The sequence below is a fragment of the Aquila chrysaetos genome, chromosome 4 (genome assembly GCF_900496995.4).
Source record: "Aquila chrysaetos chrysaetos chromosome 4, bAquChr1.4, whole genome shotgun sequence".
NCBI lineage: Eukaryota > Metazoa > Chordata > Aves > Accipitriformes > Accipitridae > Aquila > Aquila chrysaetos.
Genome location: NC_044007.1, coordinates 38323667 through 38342132, shown reverse-complemented (window position 1 = coordinate 38342132; position 18466 = coordinate 38323667). Strand labels below are relative to the sequence as shown.

General features: G+C 44.2%; 1 protein-coding gene across 3 annotated transcripts in view; it reads left to right on the top strand.

Annotated features, from left to right (window-relative positions):
• Positions 1 to 16676: 16676 nt before the first annotated feature.
• LOC115340635 (serine/threonine-protein kinase Sgk3) overlaps positions 16677 to 18466 on the top strand; it is a 64819-nt gene continuing 63029 nt past the window's right edge. For 2 of the 3 annotated variants that reach the window (XM_030012536.2, XM_030012528.2), the window contains exon 1: positions 16680 to 16863. The gene's annotated coding sequence lies outside the window, so the exon portion shown is untranslated. Of the gene's footprint in view, positions 16864 to 18466 lie in introns of all 3 variants that reach the window. The other variant, XM_030012537.2, reaches the window with a different exon arrangement.

Sequence of the window (18466 nt, the reverse complement as noted above, 5' to 3'; positions counted from 1 at the left end):
CTCACAGCGCTGCCGCGCCGAGCTCCAACAGGTTGCCGCCGACTAAAGGGCTGACGGAAAGGGGCCCGGCGGGCGGCCAGGGCCCGGCCCGGCAGGCGGGCCGCGGGCCGCAGCTCGCCGCCGCTGCCCAGGGAGGGTCTGCGTGCCCGGGGCCGAGCCCCGAGGGGCTTCCTGGGCGCCCCGAGGGGCTTCCTGGGCGCGCCGCGGGTCTCCAGCCCGCGCCGCAAGCAGCGCGTCCTCCCGGGCGGCAGCGCCCTGCCGGCGCGGGCAGCAGGGCTCTGGCCCCGAATGTCCGCCGGGGGGAGGCCTGGCCGACGCGGGGCTGGCGCCGGCGGCAGCGCCCTGCCTGCTGGCTGAACTCGCTCGGGACGGGCTTGGCGGGGTTTCGCTTCCCCAGCAGCGACGCCGGGCCGGCTCCCTGGGAGGTGAGCCATCTAAAAGGAGGTGTTCCCCGGCTGCCAGCTGCTGATAGCGCCGAAAGAAGAGACGAGGGGACGCGGGAGCGAGCTGTTAACGCGAGCGATCCCTCCTGCTGGTGCTACGTACGGAGATAGTGAGGGAATGGAGCTGGCGCGTACGTTATCTCCGGTGGCCGTCTGAAATGATACTTCACGAAAACGAAAGGGAATGATGTTCGCAACTTCTAATTAGAGTGGGCTGGCAGCGTGTTCGTGCGGAGGGCTCAAGGAGGGTTACTGTCGGCGCGCGGGTCTTTTTAAGTTCTCTGGAAGCCGTTCCAGATGATAGAGATCCTTTAATGCGGGAAGACAAAAGCTGCACTTCTGGAGGACAAGGCAGCACCTCACTGGGTACTGCCCAGAGTGACCCAGCCCTACAAATGCAAGGGCAAAAATGACCGCTTCCTCCCTCCGCCGACATCCCCGTTCCACCAAACAAACGCCTGGTGTCTACGTCCCGAGGCCTTGCCTATTCTATAGTTACCCAAACGACTTAAAATTAGAATAAAAATCATAGAATGTATTGTGCTTGTACTTGACGATACAAAGAGCATGATTCATTTTCATTAATCCATGAAAAGTAATTTATGCAGCTGACATTTAAATTATAAAGATTCAGATGATTAATGCATACGGAAAAATTCTGTTCGTGTGCTTTATCACAGGCTTAAGGGAAAAAAATGGCTCCAGGCCTGGCCCTGTGACAGACTGAGCACTGCCACCTTCCAGTGACGGCAGCGGAGCTGTGCATGCTCATTCCCTCTCAGTTACAGTTATTTGTCAAGCATAGAAGATAGGTATGTGTGTATAAATGTATGTATTCCACAGCAGAATCTTTTAGCTGATCATTCAAAATCTGGGACAGGTTTGAAGAGGAAAAGGTGAAAATTATGAGACAGATTTTCATTCTTGCCTGCTACTAATTCTTTTTTATGTGTATGACAGTAAGGTAGCAGCATCACCAGCTCCATAATCCTGCCAATGTGCCTTGTACTTGGGGATAAATCAGCAGTCTATGCCCATTCATTCCTTAGTCTTCCCTTCATAAGTAGCAGGAACGCAGTAAAAATGCAAATAGGGAAGCCTCTGTCCTCTGTGAAACTGTGTGGCAGCAATTGAGAATGGGCACCATTCAGGGCATCGGACGGTGACAATCCTGTGCTAACCCAGTCTGTGTTTTGAAGGAATGTCAAAGAATTTTTCTGTAACATTGCCGGCCTCTGGAGCAATCCCTTTCTTCGCATATGGGAAATAAACACTTCTGTCATGGTTTAACAGTACTTTGTAGTAAATAATAGGTAGCACCCTGGTTAAATAATTAGCTTTTACTGTCAAAGCCAATGGAAATATTGATGTTTTGTTTACTTCTCTAGCCAGATGTTTTTATGAAAGCACTTGATAAACTATGACTGTAAAGTCAAAAGCATTTCTCCTTCCTATTCCCTACATTCATTTCACTAATAAATGATAGTCAATAGAGGAATCTATCTTTTATGGTGGCTTGACCCTAATTAACATGAATATTTTCGACGAATGATTTGTAAGTATTCCAGCTATATGCAGACTTATCATCGTGATTGATTGCCCAAGCAATTTCTGCAACAATAAACTTTCATTACAGAATCTTTGATAAAAATAACAATTCTCTGGCAAGCTAATAATTTATGCAAATTAAATGCATATTTATTTACAAGCTTTATACACTGTATCTGGCAAACAGGATAAGGAAGTTCTGTGTTACACACTGAATACAGGTCACGCAAGAACTAAACCTTTAAGCAGCCTTAAAGGGAAGTTCAGGAAATACAGCGTCTGCCTTGTTAGTAGATACCCTGCAGAAGTGTAGCAATGAGTCCTACCAGAGATCATGGCAATAACCACACTATTTCCACAGGCGATGTGAACGGCAACATCACAGTCAGGAAAGTAGGATTACTTTCAAATCTACCACAAACTTGGAGACCATATTGATTACAAAATTGGATCTATGTAGAATGGGTCGGAAGAGTGATTAATTATCAGCAACAGGATACAGCTGAACTCATGCTACATTGTTGATGAGAACTGAGCACTGCCAGGCAAAATACCAGGCATTCATTTCAGACCCAGGATGCAAGGTCTAAAATTTTAAATTTGATCTTCGCCCAGTGCTATTCCCTCTCTTCTTTGCCATTCACCCTCAGGAAATGGGTCATTCCCAGGTGAAAGCAATTATTTCTCAGAGGGACTTGTTTCTTTGGAAGAGCAATGACGGAATTTTCCACCTAAACAGAAACAAAAGGCTTGTGCAGCGTGCCAAAGACCAGATCATGATGGACTAGAAGATGCTCTATTTTGTCAAGAAGTGAAAGTTATTATCAGCCTTCAGCTACAGCTCAGCATGCTCACCATGCCATGCATTCCGGAGAAAAAATAGCTAAAAGTCTGGTGTTCTCTTCATTGAATCCCTGGCAGAGCTGATCCTGCCTAGCCCTCAAGACTAGCATTTTTGCCTGACCTGGTCTTAAAAGCACTCTATGTTTCAGCCTTAACACTCGAGAAAGAGGAGAGAGAAAACACAAGTGTGAGCTAGAGGGAAGACAGCAATATCATCACAACCCACAACAAATGCAACTTTTTTATATTTAGATATGACACTCTAGTGTCTAAAAATCATGGGTAGGCCCTCAGCTGGATAGTCCTTCTGATATCATAAGTACTATTAGTAGTACCAGCTATCTACAAGGAGTCAACAACAGTATTTGTTTCACTGCACAGAGCCGCTTCGAGTTCCATGCAGTGTGGACTCTTGTATTTATCGCTCTTGTTAAACCAATCCTGCACTTGCTTCCAAATTGCTGCTGAACTGCATATATTTTGTTGCCCTTTGCTTGAGCAGGCATTATTAAAAGCCTGAGCACTAACCACCACGCTTACCGCGGTATGCCGAGGGGCTGTTGGTCACAGGCCTCCTCGCGTCCTTGTCCTCAGAGGCAGTGCACAGATGAGCACAGTGTTCTGGAAGGACAGGAATCACCACTGAGCAACTTCAGTTCAGCTTTCATAAACCTTTGGGTTAATTAATAGTTAGTCGATGGTGGTTAGAAAACAGCATCTGGCTTATTTTGAGGACCTGGACTGGAAAATCATCCTGGATGCGTCCAGCTGAATAACTTCCATATCCCTTTTCTACTGCCTTCCAACAATCTGCAAAATGCAAAACTGTTTTCCTTCGGTGCTTTCAGAGAGTCAGAGCTTGAACTGCTGCCATTGCTACAGGTTCTGCATTTCGCACCACTAATGGATGCACTTTGTTAACATTGATGTCATTCCTACACACGACCAAATTTGGGCTGCTCAAAATGTGGTTATGTGTGTTAGCAAAACATAAGCACGTTAGGAAAACAACATGGAAAGGGAAATACTGGGCAGAGGTTCTAATACTAATTACAACTATCCAAATAACCTGCTCAAAGGCTTTGCTGCTGCAAAGTCAATGTTCCCATTGTTTGCTCAGGTACAGCCTTGTCTGGTACGAGCAGCTCTACAGCTGACTCCCATGCAGGGACAATCTCGGCATCCAAGACAAGCTGCTCAACGGGTGCAGGGGAGTTTTTTAACCTATCCTTTCCTTTCATTTCTTGGCTCAAAATCTGGTTCTGAGGCCCTATCTTGCAAGCAAATTAAATTGATTTCACATGCAAAGTCCTGCAAAATTAAGGCCCCACATTTTTTATTCTGAGTATCTCTTTGAGAATTGATGCCAGCACAACTGGCAAATGAAACAGATTCATCAGGACTGTCAGTGTCCAGCAATTGTCAATAGAAAATCAATCTTTAGGGCAGGAGACCATTAACAAAGAGGAGAATGCAAGTGTTATTAGCTTAGATGTGTAACATGATTATATGGAAGTCTCAATGGCAATTACTGTGAATATTTATCTGCTTTCCATAGTGCTCTGTCAAATACAAATTGAAGGAATGGTGCAATCCCATTGCACTAAAAGATAAATGCCTCAAAATAAAATAGGTTGAGCAACTAACACGCTCACTGCCGTATTGATTTGTATGTTCGCAGCGTATGCACAGTCACTGATCTTGGCAGCTGTTAAAGGTTTCCTTAAATCTGTATGACATTCACGTGTATTTAAGTGCCCCGATTTACTGTCTGGTCCTTACTGAAATTCTCTCTGCAAATTCCCAGTTTAGTAGAGAAGAATGAACAGCCATTTCCAGTACAGAAGAATTCCCAAGTCAAGGATGTAAATGGAAGACCAAGACAATGAATGCTTCTTACAGAGAACACATGATGCCTTGCTTGTGATTAGGCTTAAATTTGGAAGTATTTGACAGGTTGAGAGCCTGTATTTTTCAGAGCTGAAGACATGGGAGAGAACCTGGTACACAAATATGAAATGGTGAGAGTGGATCGACGGGCTAAAAAAAAGAAAAACAAAGCCAGTGTATCCTCAGATTTTCTCCTGGGGGTTTTAACCTAGATGTTATTACAGTTCAAATATAAACTAGATAAACCCTTCAAACTGGTTTGTTGCCCTGTCCTTTGGCAACCGAGCATAATATCTCTTCTTCCAAAATGCACAAACACCCTTACCACCAGTAGTCAGATGTTATAATAGTTTCTAGTTTTCTGATAGCTGAGAAGATTCTTCTTCTGTTTAGACCATAAAGGTCTGAACTACAGCTCTTGTGTGCATGAATTCATTGCAGTTCACTAAACCTAACAACCTTCCCTTAAGTGGGATCTTCTACCACACTTCCTTGTCCTGGATGTGATTTCTAGGTATTGAAATGAGTGAAAAGGAGGTTTGCAGAAACAAAGAAACAGGTCCCTACTACTGGGCAGGAATTGCTTTGAGGAGAAGCTTTTTTCTTGAATCTGATTTAAAACCATTCGCAGTAACAATGAAGATGTATCATATATTTAAAAAAAAAAAAAGTTGCATCTTTTTTGCCTTCTAGCCATAAACTCATTAGCTTCTATCATGGGAAATGCATAAAGTGACTTTCAATTAACTCTTGTCCTTCACTAATTTTACAAGAAAAACAGCAACCCCCCCCCCCCAAATTGCTCCTGGAGACTTTGCCATTTCTGATCTGTATTACTCTTATTTCCGTAAAACTATGGGTGGTATTTATCTCTTTAAGTTCGGTAGTCCGAAGCCAAAGGTACCATGAACCATGTGGGACAGTGTCAAAGCCCTCTCCTCTCTTTGCTGCGTTCAGCTCTGGCAGTAGGTGTCAGCAGAAGCTAACCAAGTGAACCATCCCACTGATGCCAGGAACTGCCACGCTACGCAGATGATAGATTAGTGCTATAAGGCACAACTGCTTTGTCACTCTATTGCCTTTTATCTGACTAATCACATAAATAAAAACAGAGGGTCCAACTGCTGAACACCCTAGATGATTGTATACTACTGAGCAAATAAGCAGGACAAGCTTTGCTTATGCACCAAGATTTCATTAGCATAGCAAGCATGGTAGGGTAGTTCACAAAACACATACTGATACAAAAGAACATTGCGTGCTGAAGTATGACGGGAAACCATGATTTGCACACTGAGAACATGAGTGCCTGTTCTGAGGTCCAGAACTCATCAGGAGATCTGCTCAAATAACTGCAACAAAATAGGGGTGAAGAGAATGCAGAGGAAAGATCCTGCTGTGGTATGACCGTACTATAGAGCACTGCATAAGGAAGATTCAGGGGATATAATTTTAAGGGGAGGATTTCAAATAAAATCATACTAAGGTCCTTCATTACCACCAAGTTCACTACTCAAATTAACAGATATCTGCTGGCAAATGGGTACAGTGGGAGAAAGTTGGCTAACAGGTAGAAAGTTTGAGAGATCCTGTTGATATAGAAGATGTAAGACATCCTATAGGGAAGGCTTTCTAGATTTGAATCTAAGCAAATCTAGCTGAGTGAACAAAATTAGCAAACAAGTTGCACAACTGTTCATGAAATGACAAGAGAGAGAAAGAAAGACAATGGACTTTAAAAAAAACATCTTTGAAACTCTCCACATTGCTAGATAAGATTTCATGGGAAGAAAGTAAAAATAAAAAATAATTCTGAAAAAATCAGAGGTTACATGTGCCCAAACCACACTGATCCAAGGAATAGTAAAGTGCAGAAAAATCAACTTGGTTAAACAATGACACTGACCCCCAAACTCAAAAAGAACCATACCAAAAATAAAAAACTAAATCAAATTGCCAAACAGAAAGCAATATGGTAAAAAAAAAAATCCAACTATGCCAAAGCAGAAAGCAAGACACAATTAAGGGGATATAAGGAGGACATTCTGCAAACACATTATTACTATGAGGAATGGTTGACAATGCCAGCCCAATATGGTGACCTATTTTCTCTCAGTGAGAGCAGGCCACATATATGAGAAGAAGTGACAGCTGTCTTGTCTTGGCATTTGTGACTTTTGGTATCCTCTCATATTACACCTTACAATCAAGCTAGCAGAAAATGCGCTGATCGGATACTGCTGTGCTAGATAGAAAAGTCATGATTACAGCATACTTACATAACCATGGCATATGCAGAGCAGCTGGTCACTACCAAACTGGAAAAGCATATCAAAATGAGGTTATGCAGGCATCTGTCCTCAGTCTGTTCATTAATTACATGCAAGATTATACTTACTAAACTTGTGGGAAACACTAAGCTGGAAAGAGTTGCAAGCACTTTGAGGGAGAAATTTATAGTTCAAAATTATGAAACTGGTGAAATAAATAGGATTAGAAATCAGCATATATAATACTTTATTCCTACTTATAATCACAAGATAAGGGAGTAAATTTATTGGAAACATTCTTCAGAAAGGATCAGTGCACACAGTGAATCATAAACTGATTGTGAGTCAGCCATGTCATATTGTTATGAAAAAGCAAAGCCTTTTAAAGGATTCAGATCATGAGTATCACAGGTAAGACAAAATGATCAACATGGCAACTTGCAGCAGGCGCGGTGTCTGTTGGTACCTCATTTCAAGAAGCATGTGAACCAACAGGGTAAAGTCCAAACTAGATGAACAAAAAATAATCATAGTCTAGAAAAAAACCTAAAAAGACGTGAGAGAAGGAATGGATGTCCTTATCTAAGCATGCAAGAGCTAGGTAACTGAGGCTGGTATCACGCACAGACTGGAAGTAAGAGTCAAGATACCAGTAAAGAAAGATGATACAAAATTAGAGGATATGAGAAAAAAATATGTCAAGAGATGATATTGCTTCATGAGAAATAATTTGCTCTACTCCCAACCATTTCCTATCTTTCTATTTGTGTCTATGACTGCTAAGCCCACCCCTCTGACAGTTAAGTTTTGTTCACCTCCTGTTTACACCATGAGCAGCCAGCCCAGCGCTCAAGGTGAACTGTGAAACTTGGGGAATGTTCCTGACAAAGAAAAACAAAAACATGCTACTATGTTGAAAACTAGAAAAAAGCAAAATGAGAATTTGAGAAAAAGAGACTGAGAGCTTACCTTCTTGTATGTGGGTTAGCAGAGCTGAGAGTTTCAGCTAGTTTTATAACAATGTACAGATCAAAGTATATTTGACTGAAGCCATTACCCCTCTTAAGAGCATTATTCCCAACTCAGCTCTTCCAAAGCACTTCACTGGCTCTCTGACATGTTTCCTTCCATGAAGGAAAAATGAATTAAAGTATTGGGGGACTGAAGAGATTCAGTGAATCAATGGGGTAGCGGAGGGGGAAAGAAATGCACAGAGGACCTCTGGTATGGGGAGACAACATAAGCAGCCTCTGGCAGGGTGGGAAACCCCAGCTCTGCAGAAAGGGAGTCCCAGCAATCCCTCTTCCTTGTTGCACAATACCAGAGCCCTGGAAGAAGGCCTCAGGCAGGTATTTTTACTACAGTTGTCTGAATAAGATGGAGAAGAAACTAGAGAATATGTGACTGCACCCAAAACTTTGCCTTTCAAGTCTAGGTGTAGGAGAGACAGTGGATAGTTTCCCCAAATAACTCTTTAGGAACAGATAGGATCTGAAAATATTCTGGAGTACATGGCACTGGTTTAACATTGGTTTAGGTTTATCTAATCCCTACTTTAAATATTGTGCCTCAGTCACTTCCTAGGACTGCAGACAGTTCCCAAATAGACCTTTTGTGAGTAGCTATCTCCTATCATGTGTGCAAAAGGATTTCTTGTAAACTTCCACCAGTTCCCACCAGCAAAGAAGCTACCTCAGATGCAGATAGCTACCAGTGTTTGAAACATGCTGTACTGAGAGCAGATCCAGGTACCAGTTGGTTAGCACATCTGGGACACTCGCTCTATTCTTTCTGCTGGACCTCTGCAAGAGTTGATTACGAAATAGATGCTTTTAGAATGGAGTTACAGCATGTTACATACCCCAGGGCTTAGTAACATGGGTATCTCTCCTTCACTTGCCCAGTTCAGTTATCTTTCTGTTGTATGCTCGTTGTATTTCACTATTCTTATTTCTGTGTACAAGTTTATAAAAACAAGATGAGTAGCTTCAGGTCTTTCCCAGTTTACCCTACAGAAGAGATTTCATAGGTTTCCTTAATCTGGTTTCATTTGTATTGCATTACAGTGCAGAAAAGGTCATAGAACAGAAGACAGTAAAGATGAGAAAGCAGAACAACAGAACTGAAGGAAAACAAAAACTTTATTTTAATTTTTAAGTTGTACTCTCACTATCAGCAGGACTGAAAAGAGTGCCTGTGTTAATGAAGAGTGAGCATTAAGCAACAACACTTCTGATTTACACCTATATTAAAAAGACTTCACATATATAACCTCTATTAACCCCTCCACTTCACTTAGAAATGGGTAACTTAGCTTCCTTACAACCTTCTACTCTTGCCCACTAAAAAGGCTTACTCTCTTTGTTTAAAGACTTTACATCCCAACTCCTATATTAAGACAAATAAGAACAGCTCCATGAATTTGTGGTAGGTTTTGAGATTTTATTTCTGGGAAAGCTGTTGCCTCATCTTTGGTACTTCCTGACAACTCATGGGAAACATCTGAGGCTGGGACTTTCTTGTTCCCCAAAATGCAACCACAGCTGGAATGAAAATGAAAAGAGAAGAAACAAAAAACCCACTTCATTAAATAAATCTATTTTCTAAGTGGGATGTTTTCTTACACTGAAACTTTGGTAAGTTAATTCAATTTCAACTTCTTGAAGACTTTCCTTGTTATATCACGATGTATTTGTTTCCTATACCACTAAGATTTAATCCCAATTCCCTCTTATAAAAATATTTTAAGAAGCAAAAGTAGAGTTAGGGTTTCACTTAGGGCCTCTAACTTATCATCTGCTTAATTATTACATGTTGCTGTGAGTAAGATTTACTATATGTCCTCTCATGTTTTCTTTGTTGTATCCTTTGGTTTTCCATTTGGAGGTATCTAAATATAATAATTATGTAGCACCTTTGTAATACATGCTGCACCCTTGTAATACATGCCATACTGCCTTTTTTTCTTGGGTCTTTTTGTAGAGAAATAGCTTCTAATTCTTGGCTGGATGTTTGAGAACTGTTATTTAATATATTAAAGATTAATAGTTTTATTATTTTTAAAGAAGTACATTACAGATTTAAAGAATATACTATCTTCCTTTATTTTAGTTAATTCTGCTTGCAGACATTGACTGTTAGATGCTGTAGCCAATGTGACTGGTATTTCATATGACAAATAGTTCATAGCAGCAGGGATCCTGAATGCAAACAATGGGCTCGGCTTTGTATGCAAAAATTAAACAGGCTCATGGTGTGAATGGATGAACCTTACAATGTATCCAGTAACAAAAGCTGAAGGGCAGTGAACCTTCTGGTCTAATTAACCTTGAACTTTACAGAGAACATACTTAAAGGTAGCATAACATGCCATAGCAGCTGAGTAAGAGGATATGATAAAAGAATAACAAATTTACTTTTTGGAAGGAGGGAGAGAAAATGAAGTGTGTTTACTAGCTAGCTAGTTGGAGGATCCCATGCTCAATTGCTTACCTCTCACTGTTTCAAAAGAACTGTACTTACTGCGTTGAAAGCTGCTCATAGTTAGGGGCTAAGTAACAGTGCTTACATGTCCTGAAGTATCACCCACAAACTTGGCAATATCTTCTTCCTACTCAACTCATTGGTATTCACCTTGTCTCAGAATTAGAGTGCTAATGACCATTATTTAATGACAGCTAAGAGTTGGAAACATGTCTCTCTTTACACTCTGGAGGTGGGCACCTCACCTGAATATCCTTCTGTGGTGGACTCCATCCAATTCTGCAAAATTTGATCTAGATTTACTTATTACACTGATGAGTACAAAGTACAAAACTCAAAGCATCCAAAGGTGTAGGAAATATAACCAGGTGAAACCAACTTAAAATGCTGGCTACAAGAAGGGTGACCTCCACTCTTCTCTACCTGTTCTGATTTGGGTATTGATATGAAAGTCTAATGGCAATGCTTTGGAGAAGATGATTTTTTTTCTTGGAGGCACAATGGGAGTTAGATAGAGATCCCCACATGTGATTTGGCAACCAAGTTCCAGGAGCTTAATAAAGCACTTAAGTTTCTTTTTATTTAACATTTGTGTTGAACTTTCATCTTATTTGCTGTAGTCCATGTGTCAAATGTTCAATAAAACATGTGAGTGTTATACTACCTTACTGGAGGAAAGTAAATTCAATACGTATACCTTGTAAAGCTCTAAGCTTATTAGAAGTATGAATAGTTAGCTAGCCCCCTGAAGGCAAACTTTATCATTCCTTCAGGAACTTGCTCTGAAGAAATGAGGATTTGTGTGCCTGAAGATAGGAACCTCTTCATGAACATGATTCAGTGGCAGATGAATGCCATGTCACAACAAGCCTTTCCCACGATACGTAATCATTGATTTATTTCCTTGCTAGTATGTGGTTGTGGGGGAATCTAACTAGTCTGAGCATGTACTGTCAGGTCTGCTGAACAGACAGTCCTAGGTGAAAGATCACGTTGTATAACTTTCTGCTCTCTACTTTAAAACTTTCGTAACTTCTTTTATTCCACTTGTCTTTAGTCTATTTCTTTTCTCCCTACTTTGGTTTATAGCCTATAGTGCTAGAAAGCTCACTACCAGGCCACATCAGCTAACAACCCTTCGTCTTTGCAATTTTCCCTTCTAAAGTTCAGCCTGCACTATTAGGCAGCTTCTTGATGTGGGAGGAGGCAAAAGTAGGATGTATGGAGGCAGAGTTGCTATGGGGAAGAAGTGCAAAGGGAAGAAAGGCAGAGACATGCAAATTGGTGAAGCAACAAAGAGAATGAAAGAAGGAATAGCAAGAAGGCAGAAGTAATGGTGACCTTGCAAAAAATGTTTCCCCCTTTCTTGGTGGTTTGATGTCTCACAATAAGGTGGAGAATACACCATCTCCACAACTACTCAGTGACTGCACAAAGGGTTTACTCTGACCTCAGTCTTTGCACCAGACTGCTGATGTTGATAGGAGTTTTGTTATGCTTTAAAATCAGGATGTCATCATCATCTCTTTTTTTTCCCATTTTCTCTTTCAGTGTTGCGGGTGCTTCTAAGTGAGCTATTCAGACATTGACCTCTGTGTAATTAAACAGATCAACCTGTCTGCAAGGATAGGTGTAAGAAAAGAAAACAATGGAACAAACAGATGATGGAACAAATGAGGCACCTCTACTAGCTTTGTTTGTTCAGCAGCAGGACTGCGACTGACCTTTTAAAGATCTTCTAGGTTTAGTGCTTCCTATTGTGGATGACGTATTATTAGGGACCTTGAGTGTGTACTTATGTCCTCACAGCGGAATGCCAGAGCAAAAGGAAAACATGCTGTTCTTACAGGGCAATTACAATGGAAGAAAAGAAACGGTTGACTGTAGTGGCAAGTAATTTTTGTCTTTGTTCCTTTTTTTTTTTTAGGAGGATTTCACCTTAGGTGAAATTTGCTTATACTGAAGGGGTGGCTGTTAAGATTGTCACTGATATCTCTGTCTTGTGCTGTGGCTGTACAGGAGTGTGATAGCCTGAGTAGCCACAGAAGAGTCTCTGGTGCAGAGAACTGAACTTGGAAAGAGTGCGAATTTACAGTTGCCCAGGGGCTCCACCACCGCAGCAATATCATGGAGGGGCCAGGGCTGCCTCTGCAGGTTGTGGTTCAGACTGGAATCTTTTTCCCAGGCTGTCAGCAAGCCAACCCATCACTTGCAGGAGGACCATGTCTTTCTCAAGCCACCTAGTTTGTGTCAAACTGCATGTAAAGCAGGAAAAATGGATTCTCTCAGGTCAAAGAAAGATTTGTAGTGGTTTTCACACATGCAAAAAAAAGGACTAGAAGAGACTTCCAGTGGTTCAGCCTCCTCAACTGATAAAAGCTGCTGTTTATGACTGTCCTTTTGTTTTTCTTCCTGCTAGCTCTGTGTTCTTAAGTGTCAGGAAAACTCTTGAAAGAGTTGCATATTATTGTTAGATAACTGAGGTGGGTTTCACTTAAAATGGATGCTTTTTACAATTTTTAATTTCAGACAAGGAATAAACAATACAAGAGTACCTTGTTAGAGCTTTGGAAGTCGAAATCCTGGTGCCGGTATGGGATGAGCACCAACAAAACTAGGTACTTTATCCAGTGTTTTAGAAGTACAAGAATGTTGTGATGATACATCAGGTTATAAGCTACTCTGGGGTCGAACAGCTCTTTCCTTTTGGGAGAGGGGAAAAGAACATTTTTTGTTCTGTTTCTGGTTTTGTCCTGATACAGGAGGAAACCTTCCAAGACTTTTTCCTCATTGAGGTTCTTTGGGAGAGAAGGGAAAGGAGAGTGGATACATCTATTATTCAGTCTTGCCTCTACCAATTTAATCCAATGCAGAAATAGTGTTCTAATACTGAAAGATTAATTCCTGAAAATCTAGGCCTTACAGGAAAGGTTTAGTTGTGTTAATCAAACACTTTCTCCCAAGTATATAATATGGCAAGAATCCCTCTTGTCACTTTTTGGCGTTACTTCTGCATAACAGGGGTGAATCTCTTGAATGGGTCAAGCTGCATAACCTTTTTGTCTGGAGATTTGCCTTTTGGAAGTTGTACTGAAAATAGTTTTCTGTGTGACTGTATTCTAAACAATTATACATGGAAGATGGATCAAGGACACCCGCATGGACGTAGTGTTAAATGTATGCAAGACTTATGAGAAACAGAAGGTTACAAAGATCACAGAATAGTTTGGGTTGGAAGGGACCTTTAAATAGGTCATGTAGTCCAACCCCCCCCTGCAATAAGCAGGGACATCTTCAACTAGATCAGGTTGCTCAGAGCCCCGTCCAACCTGCCCTTGAATGTTTCCAGGGACTGGGCATCTACACCCTCTCTGGGCAACATGTTCCAGTGTTTCACCACCCTCGTCATAAAAAATCTCTTCCTTATACGTAGTCTGAATCTACACTCTTTTAGTTTAAAACCATTGCCCCTTGTCCTATTGCAACAGGCCCTGCTAAAAAGTTTGTCCCCGTCTTTCTTATAAGCCCCCTTTAAGTATTGAAAGGCCACAATGACGTCTTCCCGGAGCCTTCTCTTCTCCAAGCTGAACAACCCCAACTCTCTCAGCCTGTCCTCATAGGAGAGGTGCTCCAGCCCTCTGATCATTTTTGTGGCCCTGTTCTGGACCCACTCCAACAGGTCCATGTCTTTCCTGTGCTGGGGACCCTCGACCTGCTGGCCACGTTTCTTTTGATGCAGCTTGGGATACGGTTGGCTTTCTGGGCTGTGAGCGCACATTGCCGGCTCATGTCCAGTTTTTCATCCACCAGTACCCCCAAGTCCTTCTCCGCAGGGCTGCTCTCAATCCCTTCATTCCTCAGCCTGTACTGATACCAGGGGTTGCCCCAACCCGGGTGCAGGACCTTGCACTTGGCCTTGTTGAACCTCATGATGTTCACACGGGCCCACTTGTCAAGCTTGTCCAGGTCCCTCTGGATGTCATCCAGTCCCTCAGGTGTGCCAACTGCACCACCTGCAAACCTGCTGAGGGTGCACTCGATCCCACTATGTCATTGTTGAAGATATTAAACAGTACTCGTCCCAATAGAGACCCCTGAGGGACACCACTTGTCACTGATCTCCATCTGGACATTGAGCCATTGACCACTACCCTCTGGATGCGACCATCCAAGCAATTCCTCATCCACCGAACAATCCACCCATCAAATCCATCTCTCTCCAATTTAGAGAGAAGGATATTGTGGGAGACCGTGTCAAAGGCCTTACAGAAGTCCAGAAAGATGACATCCATAGCTCTTCCCTTGACCAGTGATGTAGTCACTCCATCATAGGAGGCCACTAGGTTTGTCAGGTGGGATTGCCCTTGGTGAAGCCATGCTGGCTGTCTCGAATCACCTCCCTGTCCTCCACATGCCTTAGCATAGCTTCCAGGAGGATCTGTTCCATGATCTTCCCAGGCACAGAGGTGAAGCTGACAGGTCGGTAGTTCCCATGATGTTTAAATGTACTTCAGCTTTCTATGATAAATGATCTAAAAAAATCTGGCAATTTTCCAAGTTTGTATTGTGGACCATCAGCACAGTTTTAAAGAAGCTGTCAGTCGGAAAGAGAAATGTTCAACACAACAGCAATTGTTGCAGCAGCTCCAGTGTACAATTCCAGCAAGTGGTGGAAGGCTAAAGGAAAGACCGAGACCAGAAGTGAAGTCTGGTGCAGTCAAATGACCGGGCATAATGATGGGCTGAAACAGCATTCCCACTAAAAATGTGCTAGCAAAATCCTTAAATGAAGAGAGTAAAAGAGGAAGCTTGCATGAAATCATACCATCTTGGCAAGAACTGCTTATTCCTACCTTTCCTCAAAGATGTGGCTTTTAGCTGTACCTTTTTGTCTCACTCCTTTGCTTAATTAGGAGCAGGGAAGGAAGGAACTACCCAAACTGTACTGAAGGGCCACAAATGTAGCGATCATTCTTTTAAGATATACTAGGACATCAGATTAACTATTGCCAGACCATCAGATTGAGCTCTTTGTCTAGGATTCACTTTTGCCCACTCTGTAGTCTCTGTTTTCTTTCTTGCATCTCAGGATACAAGATCTGTTTCCTTTCTCAGTAGTCTCTTGCCTTCCTCTTTTTGCCACTCAAAAATTTCACCCGTGCCCCTTCTGTGCTTGGAACAATCTCCCTCGTCTCACGTCCCGTCTCTAAGGCCTTCCTGAAATTCTCCTTTTTTTTGTGAAGCCTCCAAGCTGGTACCATCTTCTTAGGCATGCCACGGGTGAACCTCAGTTGGCCGTACTCGGAACCACGAATCTGATACACAGAAGTGTTTTGAGGCAGGATTGTGCAAATTAAAGGTGGGGTGGGTTTTTCTGTGCTGCATCTTGTGGAGAAGAAAGCGTGGCAGGAAGCACGGAAGAAGCCGCCAGAAGACAACAATTGTTCCTTGAGACAAACCGATAACTCTGTTTTTACCACATCCTTCTGTGAGAAATGAGCACTGAAAAGTGACGACTGAAGAAAAAAGGCAAAATAATACCTAGAAGAGAGAAGGAGGAGGACGCTTCTGCACCCCGGCTCACGTCTCCAACGTCTCTTTCCTCCTTCCAGCCCGATTAATTCATTTTTGCTGGCCAGATGAATGAAACGCTGGCATCGAAAATCCATCTTCGCTGCCTGTGCCAGGGCCTGACGGCTTTGCCGTTGACAGAGCGCCCCGGCATTACGCAGGCGGTGCGTACCAGTCCCCGCGAAGGGCTCAGCACCGCAGGCGCTGCTGCAGGGCACCGTCACCCACACCCCGCACCCCAAAACCTGCTCCCGCAGCGGAGCGCGCGCTGCCCGCTTGGTGCTGGGCGTGGGGAAGACCCCATCGCCCTGGATTATCCGGGCGGTTTAACTGGAGGCCGGAGGAGCCCGGTAATCCGGCCTTGAATCCCACATCCCAGTGTTGGCCGGCAGCCGCAGGCTCTGCAGGCAGCAGGCGCAGCTCTGCCCGCGCCTGTCCCTCGGGCGGCTGCAGCCTGCGGGCCCTCCGCGGCAGCGGGCCGGGGCCGGGGGGGGGGCAGGAGCTGGAGGAGGGGCCGGAGGAGGAGGGGAGAGGAAGGGGCGGGGCCGGGGCCGGGGCGGGGGCCGGGGCCGGCCGCGAGTCCCCGCCTGACCCCGCGGCGGGCGCCGCTCGCCACCGCCCGGGGAGGGGTGGGGGGGGGAGCCCGTCCGCCGGCGGCTGCGGCAGGAGGAGGGCGGCTGACGCGGCGGGGAAGGCAGCGCGCGCCCCGCCGGGAAGGAGGAAGAGGCCAGCGCGGGCGGGCGGGCGGACGGACGGACGGACACCCCGACACCCCCCGGCCCGCCCCGGCCGGCCGGCGGGAGGCAGGCAGGCAGGTACGCGGGCTGCAGATGCCAGTGGCCGCTGGCGGGCGGCAGGCGGCCGGGCGTTTTAAAGAGGGGCCGTCCGGGGCCACGGAGGTCCAGCGGGGGGGGGGGGGGGGCGTTTTGCCTCCCTTTTGTTGCATCCCGAAAATGTATGCGTGCTTGTCTTACGCCCCCAGTCGTTTCATGCGACCCCCCGAGTATGTTCAGTGTGGCCCTCCCTGGCCTTCTGCGGGGGGCGGTGTGGGGGCCCGGGGTGGGAGGGAGGGCGTGGAACTGGAACTGTTTGCGCAGGAAAACGCCGATCCGCGTGGGCGTGCGGCTCCCGTTGCAGGGATCCAGTTACGGACTGGGGGCGAAGTGCGCGCAGGTAAATAAACAAACAAAACCGGAGAAACTTAGGCTTTTTTTTTTTTTTTTCAGCTGGTGTATCTTAGATACTGTATTTGCAAAGAAGTTGCAAAGTCATTCTGCGTTTCACGTTCTCCTCTCGTCTTTTTTTTTTATTCCCACCCTTCTCCAGCAGTGCCACTTGCTCCTGCTAGTACCCTTGCCCTAATGTTTTTATGCGTTACTGTGTGTATGTATAGTTTTACATATTATGCTTTATTTTTCCTGGCTAGCTGGGCGCGGGAGGGTTTGATTTCTGGGTCGCAACTACGGACACCACCAAACTCCATTTCAGCTCCACTACTTAATTCCACATAGACTGTAATGCTAAGCTGGAAGCAGACATTTAAGAAGTAAGGGATGGCTTGGCATTTACGTTTAGAGCAGCTGAAAGATCCCTTTTCCAGAGAGCCCTTTCCCCGTGCCCCAGGAGGATGGGAGACCCTGGTTCACTTTGCTTTGTGCCTCACAGAGGAAAAGCAGTTAACGCAGTTCAGGTCCGCGGTCTGTCTTTCTCGTGGTCTCTGTGGCAGAGAGGCAAGGGCTGGAATTGCCTCTTTACCCCTTTAAACACCTTCAATATGAGAGAAAGTTGGAGGCAGGGAGAAAATGAAAATAATGTTTTCTCCTCCTGCATGGAAGGAGTTGCAAAGTATCAGTACTTTCTGCACAGATCTTTTACAGGGAAGGCAAAATTCTGATGCAGACTTGGAGGATTTGCATTAGGGGGAGAACAAGTGGAGCTCGAAAGAGCATCCCACAACATTCACCTGCGTGCCTTTGTATTTGCAGGACATCTTTGGCTCAGTTCTGTGAGCATTGGTCAGCGCTCCTTGGCTTCCCCTTGCCAGGACTTACGTGCTCCAGCAGAGCTGTTTTTGTGTCTGAATTCTGCCATGCTCTTTCCCTTAATTTTTGGGAGTGTATGAAGAGCAGGAATATGCACTAGTTGGCAGCAAAAAAGTTAGCGATCTCTATATTTTGCTCTAGTAAGTGCTACAGCCTCTTTGTTATGTGCTCTGAGCATTGAAATAGCGTTGACATTTACATTGGACACTCAAAATAGATGCTGACAGCCCTTGCATTTAATTTCTTTCATGTTAATCTAATAAATTCAGTATCTATTGTTATCTTAAAAAAGGATTAAACATTTCCTGAGGGGAAGGAGAGTTATGCGGGCTCGTGTATACACGGGCTGCATCCAGAGTACTGCAAGACTTGTAAT